At 44.6% G+C, this 12,867-nt stretch overlaps 1 protein-coding gene and 1 long non-coding RNA gene across 3 annotated transcripts in view; both read left to right on the top strand.

Annotated features, from left to right (window-relative positions):
• LOC119843404 (limbic system associated membrane protein) overlaps positions 1 to 12,867 on the top strand; it is a 1,338,056-nt gene that overhangs the window by 602,780 nt on the left and 722,409 nt on the right. The gene's annotated exons all lie outside the window — the stretch shown is intronic.
• LOC122459599 overlaps positions 1 to 12,867 on the top strand; it is a 110,597-nt gene that overhangs the window by 55,013 nt on the left and 42,717 nt on the right. Inside the window, exon 2 of the long non-coding RNA XR_006280406.1 lies at positions 2,079 to 2,083. This is a non-coding gene — a long non-coding RNA (uncharacterized LOC122459599). The remainder of the gene's footprint in view (positions 1 to 2,078; positions 2,084 to 12,867) is intronic.

Raw genomic sequence — 12,867 nt, 5'->3', positions numbered from 1 at the left:
CCAAAGAGCTTACAACAGGCATATTTTATAAATAAAGAGTCTCCATTTTGCCTTCTAAATTGGCCAGATTGGAAGGGAAATCTGTGCGGAATCCCTCTGGAGCAGTGAAAAGTGATAACTTTATCCGCATGCTTTTCCGACCAGCAACACTCAGAATTTCATGGCTTGTCTAAGAAGCAGGGTTTGTCATTGCTTTCCTCTCCTTTGCCAGGCTGCCTGGGAGTGTAAGGGTGGTGCCATGTTCTCTTATGCCGAGACTGATCCACACTGGAGTGGGGCAGCCCATTGTCTGCAGGGATTGTGGCTGCTCTCTTGGCTTCATTTTGTGAAAATGAAGAAGAAAAATAATCATAAATACACCTACAATTAAATGTTCAGTGATCTTTTGGGATTATTTTTGAAGTGACTTTTCACAACCATTTCATAAAGGCAGCAGCTACCACTTTTCTCACTTGCAAATAAATGCTCTGTGAAGCTGCGCTAGTGCAGAAATTGTTTCCCCACCTTTCTCATCCTCAGCACCTGGTCCAGTCACAAACTCCATCTCTGCTGTAGACAGGAAGTGCTGGCATATACTAGCTTTGTATATGGGCAAGTGATGTCACCCTCTATTGGCCAAGCCCACAGGAAAAAACAACGGGACATACTGCAACTAAAGGAGTTTTATTTTGGCTCACGTGGCAGAGGCCTATGGTTTTGAGGCCGTGGGTCCTAATCCCAGCTTCCCAAATGTGTTTGCTTGATTTATGGTCAATCCTAGGAATCAGTCACTACACCACAGACCAGTTGGCATATTTTCTTCTTATGGGTGTGAGGCATGGGACAAACGGGTTTATTCCCTGTGTTTCGCATTGCATCACAAAGTAGTGAGTAAATAACTGATGTTTATAAAATATTATAACAAAGAAAGCACTGAGCAGCTCTGAAGGGAGAGTCTCTGCCAGACCAAACAGCAGCAAGCCTGCTGAAGAATAAAACAAGAGCTTCTTGGGCCACAACTAGCCTGCTGTGTTTGCTCTGCGTCCTTGTGATAACAGGTCTGGGCTATTAGAAATGCCCTGATTGCTTATATCAGAAGGAATTTCTCAGCAGTGTGTTCAACTATATTTCAGCAAGGATGAGCCTGACCCCTGGTGTGATATGGGGATTTGGTTTAGAATCCTTACAAAGCAGGCTCTTGAATCACCTGCACTCCCATAAGGTTCGCACTGGAAAAAGCCAGCATGAACCACCAGCTGCAGTTGTAGCTTTTGTTTACGAAGATGCTGTCAAGTCCTTGAAGGACAAATACCAAATGTGTCTTCCAAGTTATGAATTCTCCTGGGGAATATGCTCTCTATTCCACTGCAGGAATTTTATTTTTAAAACCATCCATCCCTCCAGTGCTTTGTAATCTGAATGAAATACAAGAATCATTTTCATAATGTTAAATAACCTGTTTGTATCTAGCAAAAGAAAAGATAGTCCAGGGAGTAGTCTAGGACTTCAGAGCTACGGGTTTAAATTCCTGCTCTGCCACGAATTTACTGTGTGACCTTGGGTAAGTAACTTAATCTCTCTGTGTCTCATTTTCCCATCTACAAAATGGGGAGCATAGCATTTCCCTACCTACAAGGGGGTTGTAAGGAGAAATACCTTAAAAATTGTGAGGTGCTCAGATGCTACAGCAGTAGGGGCCACTATAGTATAAAAGATGGATAGCTGAATTAGAGACTATGGGTTTGATGCAGCTTCTTCCCGCCCCATTGGAATTTGCAGTTAATACAATCGGAGTTACAAATATTGAGAGCCAAGTTTTGTTTAATCAAGAAACAAAATTCCTTTCTTCCTTCACGTGTCATGTGCTGGGTAATAACATGAGATGACTCCATGCTTGTAACACTAATCTGGTTTTTTATTAAGCAAACTACTTCTAGAGATGCTGCAACTGTGGCGGGCATCCTGCCCATGTGCAAACAGGCAGATGCATCCTCCAAACTCTTCCCTCCTGAAACCTGTGCCTGCTCCTCCCTCCAAGTTCTATATAGGTTTCTACATGAGGAAATGAAATTTGGAAGAGGAAGAATTTTTATATAAAGCTTAGGTCATCCAGTCAGGGAATGGAAGCAATGCCGTGTGACTTAAGTGACCAAACATAAACCTTCTGAATAATGAGTAATTGACTTGAATACTTGCTACAGATCGGCCTGTATTGAGAGAATATGTCTTGAGTCTGCAAGATTAGAGACTGAAGTTATACCTCCAACTCTGTCTGAAGTGGCCTCGTATAACTTCTCCATTTAAGACATCTATTAGATACCAAGCCTTATACGTTTCCATTTCAGGCACCAGATACAAGTGATGGGTATGGTCTAAGAACCTGAATTAAAAATAGAACATCTCATAAACAATTCTCAGGCTCTCAAATCTTGGTAAAAACTCTTCAGACCAATTTGGGAGAGATAATCACGGCACACGCATTAATACATGTTTGAGCCTTGTAAAACTACTGAGAAGTGTGACACAGATAACATTCAACAGCAACCAAAATATTGAAACTTTGATGTAATCCAGTCAACCCAGCATTCTGATGATCATGCCCCTTCCCTTCTCTCACTGCAATTCCAAAGTGACTTTAGCAGCCAATTTTATATTAGGTTTATAAGGACCTAGTTTTCTGATGCATTATACCTTGTCTTGTCATTAACATCTGTGCAAAGTGTTACTCTCTCCCCAGCTTGCCTGCACATGCTTCCTTGCTGATTGTGCCACATCTCTTCCTCTTCCCTGCCACTCAGTTACCTGCTCCCCTGGACATGCTACTCCTGCCACCTGATCTTCCTCTGTCTCTGTTCCCATGGGTATGCCACGCAGCTACCTTGTTCCCTTCTCCTCTGGACATTCCTCTCCTACTGTTGACTGACTGAATCGGTCCCATTGCTGACTCCAGTCACTCTTCTCTTTTGTATCTGCAACCCCTGTTAGGTGCAGCTAGGCTGGCGGCTCCTCTTCCTTGTTTCTAGCATGGTAGGCTTCCAGTGTAATGGAAGAGCATGAACACCAGCTAGTGCAGCATGAACCAATGCTTGGAAACCATGGTGCATGGCAATTGTTTCCTGCCCTGGGGTCCATGAGATAGCATACCGTAAAATGGCCACTGGCTCCTTCAATCAAGCAAAACTACAGACCATTTGTCAGATGGGCAAAGATGCTTTTAGCATCCTGGTCTGGTCCCTTATCTTTCATCGTAATTTTGCTAGTGCAGTCTACCCTTGGTAATACTACTTTATCTGATGTCTGAGAGGATTTTTAAACTAGTTGAATATTTTTTTTCATATCATTTTTGAAAGAACCCCACGGATTGAATTTCACAGTATGTTCTGTGACAAAAGTTTTGACAGCATAAATCTTATTTTTGAATTTTCTTCAATCATTAAACTCTTCTACTCTATGCTAATGCTTAGATAAGGTTCACCCTGGCTGCGGCTAACCTGCTTTAAGAGCTGGAGGCTTGATTCATCCATGAAGTACTGAGAAATTTGGATTAATTATTCAAATCTAATCCAAATCTCTTGAGTCTGCAAAATTGAGCTGGAGATTTCATGAGAACAGGTTAGCTGATGGGATTTCCTGTGCTGTCTGCTTAGGTTGATGAAGATCCACAAAACCAGTCATGTTGATTTAAACCCACCACTTTTTATAAATCTCATGTGTGTCTGAGGTTCTGCATTCTCCAGTTGCACTTTGTGTTTTCTGCCTGTATAGAATCGGTGTAAAATGTTACAATATTAGAATCTTCCACTCACAGTAATGGTGACACTTTATATCTATGTTGCACAGGTGTAAATAGCTGCTTATGGTAGAGAATAGACAATTAAGCTTACTACCTACACAGAGAGTTGTTGGCAGATGGGTGTGCCTTGTAAGAGAAGTGGTGTAAATTGCCATTATATATTCTGTGCTACTTTTCAGTTTTGAAGTGATTCTGCTGAGCAGTTTAGTGGTTAGTGACACTGACAAATGGGGTTGAGTTTCTTAAAGCTTGAAGAAACTGTATCTATGTAATACTTATCCTGAATCTTTCTGCAGTGTTAAATTCCTTGATTAGTCATTCTAGGACAGTAAGAAATAGCCATGTGGTTGGTCTGAAATATTTAATCTGTCGAGATAAATTATTGTCTGAGGAGCAGAGCTTATGTTTACCTCTGTTGGTAGAGCAGCTAGCACAACAGGGGCCCTATTCTGATTTGAGATCTCTAGGCACTACCATAATTTAAATATTAAATTTTAACACATGCCATTCTGTGGGATGCCTAAAGATACAGGAGAAACACCATGGAGTTTCCTCTCCATTTCATAGACAGGAATGGTGGCTCTCCATGTTCAGTGACAGGACATCAAGATCATGGGTCTGATCTGTTATGGAAATTCCTACATCCCACCAGTTCCACAGATACCATGAGATTTGCAGGGTTATTCCCTCCGATCTCAGAGCAGTTGAATGGAGTCTCTCCAGTAATCCTAGGTGTCCTTGTCAGAAATGGATGTAGGACGTGACACCTGTTAGAAATCCACTTGGATAAATCTCACTGCTCAAAGCTTTGCACATAAGGAGCAATTATAGCCTGACTGACCTCTTTTGATATTAAATGTCTATTATTATTTATAACTAAGGCCAAATCCTGACATTCTCATCCAGTTTTTGCCCATTGACTTGAGCGAGAGCTGCTGGATGCTTAGCATTTTTGAAAATCAAATCACTCATTTAGGTGCTGTGGTGATAACTGGGCCTACTTGTGAGCTCAGCTGTGACAAGTGAGTGAAAGTTCATAAGATGTCACAACTACCTATAACAAGTGTTGATGGGGAAAGATGCAAAAAAAGAGTGAATTAGTCCCAGCAAAAAAAGCTTGCTGATATAACTCAAGGGTGGGGTTAAGATCATGCCTGGTAAACAAGGTGTGTGGAACTGGAAATCAGTGAACCAAAATTGGTGTATTAGAAATTAGGTTTATTGGTGGACAAAATAAAGAGGGGAGTGGTTATTTCACCCATCAATCCCTTTTGTGGTTCTTAAAAAGACTTTAGGGAGAAAAAATGGCTACTAGAGCAAGCTTCACCATCCTGGCTGCCACCTGGGAACCCAGGTCTGCTTCAGCCTAATCCTGAGAGATTTCCTGATTAGACCAGGCCAGATGACAATCGTGGGCTCCAGCTAAATCCCAGATACCACCTGGAATGTGACACTTTTTCTCTCCCCCTTCTCCTGAATTTTCCTTCCCCACTTTATTTCTTTTCTTTCCTATCCCTCTTCTTATTCCTTTTCTCTAATAAGAGTCTAGCTTTGCCAACCACTGTATAATTTGCAACACTGCTGTAAACCTGTGACTAGAAAGAGGCAGCAAAAGCAAAGCCCTAAATAGCCCAACACTGGTACAAGTTTGCCAGCTCTCAGAGTGGCTGGTAAAACTGTGTGCCGGGCCTGTGTTCTTCCTCAGTGAGGTTGCATGTGAGAGTCAACACCACAGAGAAGCTGCATTTTCTATCTTTCCTGTTCTTTACTCTTCCCTTTTGTGTGTTTTTTGTCTTGTTTTGTCTTCTGGGGAAATGAGATTGGACTATAACAGCCCATATAGTCCATATAAATTAATGCAACAGTGCCTAGAGGAGCTAGGAAGCATAACTGTAGGGGTCTACTTTTTTTTTTTAAATTAATCTTGGCCTTTGCTTCTCGGTCCATGTGCAATTTGGGAAATTGCCTATTTTGCGGCACTGGATGCAGCAATTGCATGAAAATAAAGTCCAAAATATTCAAATATATTCAGAAGCACTGAGTGGCCACAACTGAAATCTCCTGGAGCTGTGTGCTCAGCACCTCTAAAAATCAGTTATTTTATGTTTCCCATGGAAGATGGTCCCCTTAGCAAATTCCTTCAGGAACACACAGTGAAGTTACATTTTTGAAAGCCAGTACTCAAAAGGACCATGATTGTCCCTTCCATTCTTGGGAAGGATGGTCCAACTCCCCTACCTGATCCAAAAAAAGGACACAATAGCCCTTTAAAATGATGGGTGAACGGGGTGGGCCACACCACCTCCAAACAATGTCATGAAGGGTGGCATGTACAATTTAAGGGAAAGAGGGGGAGTTTGCCATCTGTGAAATGCAGCTGCCCCAAGGACACCTCAGTTCCAGACAATGAAAGATTCAAAGTGTAATAGAATAGGATCTAGAAGCCAGGCCCTCTAAATTAGTCAAATTGTTAGTCCACCTTGTCTCCTGCATTGTCTAGTACCTGGTGTGTTTGTGTGAGAAAGGGGATTTCTTTTTCTCGTTCTGTCCACGGAGGAAATGGATACTCCTCACTGACCTTCTCATGCAATTATTTTATGACCTACTGAAGCCTGAGGTTTGAAGTCCAGAGCTACCAACATCGCTAATGGTCATACAATTATCCAGCACTTTAAAAACTTGAGCCACACTCTCTTCCAGTTGTCCAGCTAATAATCCTAATTTAAGGTCAATGTAAGTCCTTCTCCCCGTTTCCCCTGTCCTCCTCCAGGCCTGGGTTGTCCCGAGCAGTCCATCTTCACCTCTCTTGGTCAGGTTCTGTTGCTTATCTCCTTTCAGGCTTCTCTCCACCCCTCCTGCTGTGCCTGCTGGCTCTTTATAACCTCTGGCTGGCTGGCAGGCTAAGGCTACAGTGCTCCCAGCCAGGGGATTTTGCATTCCTCTAATGGATGTGGTCTTGTTTTGGTTTTGGTTTCCATCTTACATGTTCCCAAGCAGTTGTGATGGCCCCACTTACAGCTGTCAGCCCCCTGAACAGGGAGACAACCACGGCAAGCAGCCAACAAATACTATATGAAAGGAATTATAAAGTCTATGCAGAGAAACATTATACTTCAAAGGCAGGAGTGGAGGTCCCCCGGGAGCTCATTACTGGAGTCAGACGGGGAGCGGGAGATACAGTGGCTCCCGAGAGACTCAGAAAACATAGCTTACTCTCCCCCTGCCTTTTCCCTATGACTTGCAGTAACCATCACTGTCTGAGAATAGCTCTCTGTGCCATTCCTTGGATTCCTAGTATTCCCTTTCATTTCCAGCTAACATGTCAGTCTCTTCAGACATTGGTTAGGCAGGTGTGCTTGTGAAAGGTGTCAGCTGACATCCCTTGAAGCCCTCTATCCACGGAGCAGGTACCCATACAGGCAAGATTCCTTCACATTGACATCCATGGCTAAGGATATGCCCCAGCCCTGCCCCGGAGACCCCTATCTCTGGCGGTGAAAGGCAAGGTCAGCCTCCGTGGCCCACTCCGTCCTTGATCTCTCCAGTGGACTGCCCACAAGGAGGCCAGTTAACGCCCACTGTGAGGGTAGATGTTGTGACATGGATGCTTGGTCACTGGGAACTGCTCTGAGGCCCATCAAACTCCTTTCACATGGGCCACTAAGTCTGGGAATGGGAAAATTTACTGAAAACTTATTAGCCAGAAAATGAAACCTGTACTGGCTTTTGGCCAGTAGAAGATTAATAAAATGCAGGAGCTGTGCCCTTGTGGGACATCCTTCTTCTTCACCCCCCCTGCCCACAGCTATTGGGAAGGAAGAGAGTGCAGGGATGTCTATCCTTGTTCTTTCTTTAAACCTCCGGAGGGCTCCATCTTTACTTTTGCCTAGTGGATAAGGCAGTGATGCCCTAAACTAGGGATTTTGAGCTCGGGTCCCATCTAGGGTGAAAAGGCAATTTGAGGATGGTCCAGTGGAACCAAGGAGACGCAGGGTCATTTTCCTGCTGTGCCACAGATTTCCTGTGTGACCTTGGGCAAGTCTCGGCCTCTCTCTGCTCAGTTCCCCATCTGTAAAATGGGTGTGATAAGGCTTCCCTCCCACACAGAGGTGTTGTGAAGATAAATACATTTAGATTGTGAGGCAGTCGGATCCTATGGTGATGGGGGGGGGGGTCATATAAGTACCTGCAACCATGGGTGCTCAAAACTTTTTGTTTTCAAATGAAAGCTGAAATTCTCATAAGAACTGGGGCTTTCAGCACAACACCAAATATCATGAGACTTGCAATCTCACCCCAAACCACTGATGATGAGTAAGGACATCTCCTTTCCATGTGTTCTTTTCAGGCTCTGTCAGCTTTGTGTCTGAGATGTAAATTTTGAGGTGGGTGGGTTAGATGGTGACTGACTGACTTATTAGACTCTGGCTGGGTGAAACATTTGCCATATAGTGCAGGGCTGTAAAAATCCACTGGACAAACTTTCCCTGCTGAGGTGAGAGTCTAAGCTACCAATTTCTGCAGAATGTTAGCATTTTTTTTTATTTTCTTTGCCCCTGTATTTGCAAAGAAAACCATCCAAACGTGAACCAATGCATTGCTGTCTGGCTGAGTCTACAGCACCTCTGCTGCTGTTCATTTCTCTTTGATAGGCATAGACCTGCTCCAGGTTATTTCTTTATTTACAAACTCCCAAACCATCCTCTAGCTGATCCTGCTAGTAACCATGTTCTGTTTCTTTTAAAAATAGCTTTTTAATGACATTGCTTTGCTTCCTAGTGTGTTTACGTGCATTCCCTGTCCAGGATGGCCCCTCTCTTACCAATCAAGAAGAGAAGCCCTGACCACAGTGAAATGGGTGCAAATTCCCACTGATATCTGTGCAACCAGGATTTCACCTTGGCTCTCTACATTGCTGAAGGCTTTGCAGTCATAGGTAGCTACAGTCGCATGAACTCCCTTTTGTCAATGATCTTACTTCCAAAATAAGAGGTTGATCGGGCATGACCTATGTTTTTGTAAAAAACTGTTTGTTCCCATTTCATAAGTGGTTTAGTGTTCAGTCATTTTAGCTTTTATGACCCTCACCAGGGAAAGAAAGAGTAAGAATAACAGATAATAGATTTTCATGAATGTGGACTTGATCCTGTTAGCCTTACTGAGGCAAAAATCTCATTGAAGGCCATGGGAATTGAGCCTGAATAAGGAATACATGGGATTGGGTGTGGGGAGGGGGGTGGGGAGGGGGAGAGAGAGAGAGATAAATAACATGGAGAAGGACTGAGATACTGTGCACAGACTGTTTGTAATGTATTTTCTGCCTCTTATATTTATTGTATAAGCTACTGTGCACAAATATCTGTATTGGTGAGGATTTAATGCTGTAACATGATACCACAGAGAAATGGGCAATAGAGGAATGGCGGCACTGCACACAGGTTGTTTACTGAGAGTGTGTTAATGGAGAGCATCTGAGTTACTGCACATGGGCTGTGAGAGCTTGCAAGCCTGTGATAAGAGAGGAGAAGCCTGTCGATCTGTGCACAGATCACACTGCTCTGAGCGAGAGGATGATAGCAGGGAGAGGTTATGAGACTGCACGCAGATTGTGTGGCTCAGAGACACGGTGATAACAGGGACCGTATGTGATAATGTACACAGCGCCAGTGGGGAGATAGTGTGTCTGATACTGCTTGCAGTGTGTGAGTATAGCATCACCGTGCTAACAGAGAGAGTACCTGATGCTGCATCCAGTGCCCAAAGAGAGAGCAAGTAATACTGAACCCAAACTGGGCAAGAGCATGACTGGGTTCGCAGGTCCGTCAGAGCTTCAGCGGACGCTGTCTTCCCCATTCTGCTTTTTGGCCAAGTTTTTCCATGAAGGGTTTTCAAGGTTTTGGGCAGCAATGTAGGGTCAATTTCAGGCTCCAGAAGAGGACTGAGAAGCTACTGCCAAGGCAACTGTAGGAATAAGGGCTACATTTCTCAACCTCCACTCCTGAGGGATGGGCTTTCTCCCATCACTCTGGGAAGCTGAAGGAAAGCAACTGAGTTCCTTGTGGAACCTGGATTAATCTGGCCAGGCGAGATCTAGCCACTAATCAAGAGATCAAAAAGAAAAGGGCTGGTGTGATCTCAGGCCAGAGACAGAAAAGGAGTGGAACACTGATTACTCAATATTCCTTTAGAATTTGGGCTTTGGCTTGTGCTAAGCATTTCCTGTCCATTCGAGACAGAGGCTGGCCAGAATGGCTCCAGACAAATCGTGAGCTGAGTAGTTACAATAAATGTTTCCCGCACCCAGAGACCATCCCTCCTTTCTCTTTTTGAGGAGACAGTTTCCCCTGGTGGATCGTGGCCCTGCAGCAGAGAGACCAGATAATTATGAGGAAGAACGTGTGCAATGCGGTTTGTGGACTCTGTGAGGCAGAAGAGAAGAGGGAGAGAGCTTGAACTGCTTCACACAGGTCCATTGTGTGAGAGCTACAGACACAGACTAACTCCGTGTAGCAGGTGCATCTCCTCTGGTGCCGTGAGCTAAGGAGCAGATGGATTTTTTTTTTTTTACTCTTCTCCTCTAGTCTGATAGGCATTTCAAATTTAAACATTTGATTTTGGGGTCCTGGGGAATTGCGGCGAGTCAAACAGAGTGGCTGGATCTTGATTTAAAAGACCCTCTACAGCACACTGCTGAGCTGTGATCTAACCCAAGCTTTTCTGGAGGCCCGAAAGCCTTCCAGCCATGGGCTGCCTGATCATGAATCACAGTGCACGAACATTCCTTTCCAGGTAGGAAATGCCATTGTAGGCCTGATGATTACCCAGCCTCCCTGTGTCCATTCAAACACCTTCACTCTCTTGATTGACAGTGTGTGCCTGAAGAACAGCTCTGCACTTCCAACTTCCAGGTTTCCCATCTCTGCCCCCTGCTGTAGGAAGGAAAACAGGACCCTACAGTGCAAGTTTACATAGAATCATAGAAGATTAGGGTTGGAGGAGACCTCAGGAAGTGTGACAGGGTTGGGCTAGATGGCTATAGGAGAGTAATAGAAGGCAGATATATTAGCCCCAGGCTAAGTAGGTCCCTTTTCCCTGGGTAAGGTAACAGGGAAGGTTCCAGAACAATCAGGAACCTTCTGGAGACAATTAAGGTAGGCTGATTAGAACACCTGAAGCCAATCAAGAAACTGCTAGAATCAATTAAGGCAGGCTAATCAGGGCACCTGGGTTTTAAAAAGGAGCTCACTTCAGTTTGTGGTGTGCATGTGAGGAGCTGGGAGCAAGAGGCAACTAGGAGCTGAGAGTGAGAACGTGGACTGTTGGAGGACTGAGGTGTATAAGCATTATCAGACACCAGGAGGAAGGTCCTATGGTGAGGATAAAGAAGGTGTTGGGAGGAGGCCATGGGGAAGTAGCCCAGGGAGTTGTAGCTGTGGCACAGCTGTTCCAGGAAGCACTCTAGACAGCTGCATTCCACAGGGCCCTGGGCTGGAACCCGGAGTAGAGAGCAGGCCCGGGTTCCCCCCAAATCCTCCCAACTCCTGGTCAGACACAGGAGGAGTCGACCTGGACTGTGAATTCAGAAAAACAGCAAAGCTGAAGGCTGCCGTGAAGCTCCAAGGCGAGCAAATCCGCCAATAAACGCAAGACCACCAAGGTAGAGCAGGAACATTTTCAAAGAGGTCATCTAGTCCAATCCTCTGCTCAAAGCAGGACCAACCCCGACTAAATCATCCCAGCCAGGGCTTTGTCAAGCCTGACCTTAAAAACCTCTAAGGATGGAGATTCCACCTACATCCTCCCTAGGTAATGTACTTCACCACCCTCCTAGTGAAATTATGTTTCCTAATATCCAACCTAGACCTCCCCGAACGCAGCTTGAGCCCATTACTCCTTGTTCTGTCATCTGCCACCACTGAGAACAGCCTAGCTCCATCCTCTTTGCAACCCCCCTTCAGGTAGTTGAAGGCTGCTATCAAATCCCTCCTCACTCTTTTCTCTTCTGCAGACTAAATGAGCCCAATTCTCTCAGTCTCTCCTTGTAAGTCATGTGTCCCAGCCCCCTAATCATTTTCATTGCCCTCCGCTGGACTCTCTCCAATTTGTCCATATCCCTTCTGTAGTGGAGGGACCAAAACTGGACACAATACTCCAGGTGTGGCCTCACTAGTGCCAAATAGAGGAGAATAATCACTTTCCTCAATCTGCTGGCAATTCTCCTACTAATACAGTCCAATATGCCCTTGGCCTTCTTGGCAACAAGGACATATTGCTGATTCATATCAAGCTTTTCATCCACTGTAATCCCCAGGTCCTTTTCTGCAGAACTTCTGCTTAGCCAGTCGATCCCTAGCCTGTAGTGGTGCATGGAATTCTTCCTTCCTAAGTTCAGGACTCTGCACTTGTCCTTGTTGAACCTCATCAGATTTCTTTTGGCCCAATGCTCCAATTTGTCTAGGTCACTCTGAACCCTATCCCTACCCTCCAGCATATCTACTTCTCCCCCAGCTTAGTGTCATCTGTGAGCTTGCTGAGGGTGCAATTCATCTCATCATCCAGATCATTAATAAAGATGTTGAACAAAACCGTTCCTGGGGCACTCTGCTTGATACTGGCTGCCAACTAGACATCAAGCCATTGATCACTACCCATTGAGCCAGACAATCCTGCCAGCTTTCTGTTCACCTTATTATTCGTTCATCCAATCCATATCTCTTTAACTTGCTGGCAAGAATACTGTGGGAGACCATATAAAAAGCTTTGCTACAGTCAAGATATATCACCTCCACCACTTTCCCCATATCCTCAGAGTCAGTTATCTCATCATAGAAGGCAATCAGGTTGGTCAGGCATGACTTGCCCTTGGTGAATACATGTTGACTGTCCAAGTAGAAATCTGTTCCTTCATGGTGAACATGACTTATACATTTGACCTGATGCTGGGATAGTCCAGAGAAGCAGATCACCTTGTGATTTGAACAGTGAGTCATAAGCCTTAGAATGCTTGGAGGTCCACTTCTGAAGGCGTTTGTGAAATACAGTACCCCTAGAGTCTTGCCAGGCTTCAGTTCTCAATTTCTAGAGAACGGGATCTC

Source organism: Dermochelys coriacea, chromosome 1 (genome assembly GCF_009764565.3).
Source record: "Dermochelys coriacea isolate rDerCor1 chromosome 1, rDerCor1.pri.v4, whole genome shotgun sequence".
NCBI classification, from domain to species: domain Eukaryota; kingdom Metazoa; phylum Chordata; order Testudines; family Dermochelyidae; genus Dermochelys; species Dermochelys coriacea.
The sequence above is the reverse complement of the archived record's forward strand: the minus strand, read 5'-3'. Positions and strand labels throughout refer to the sequence as shown.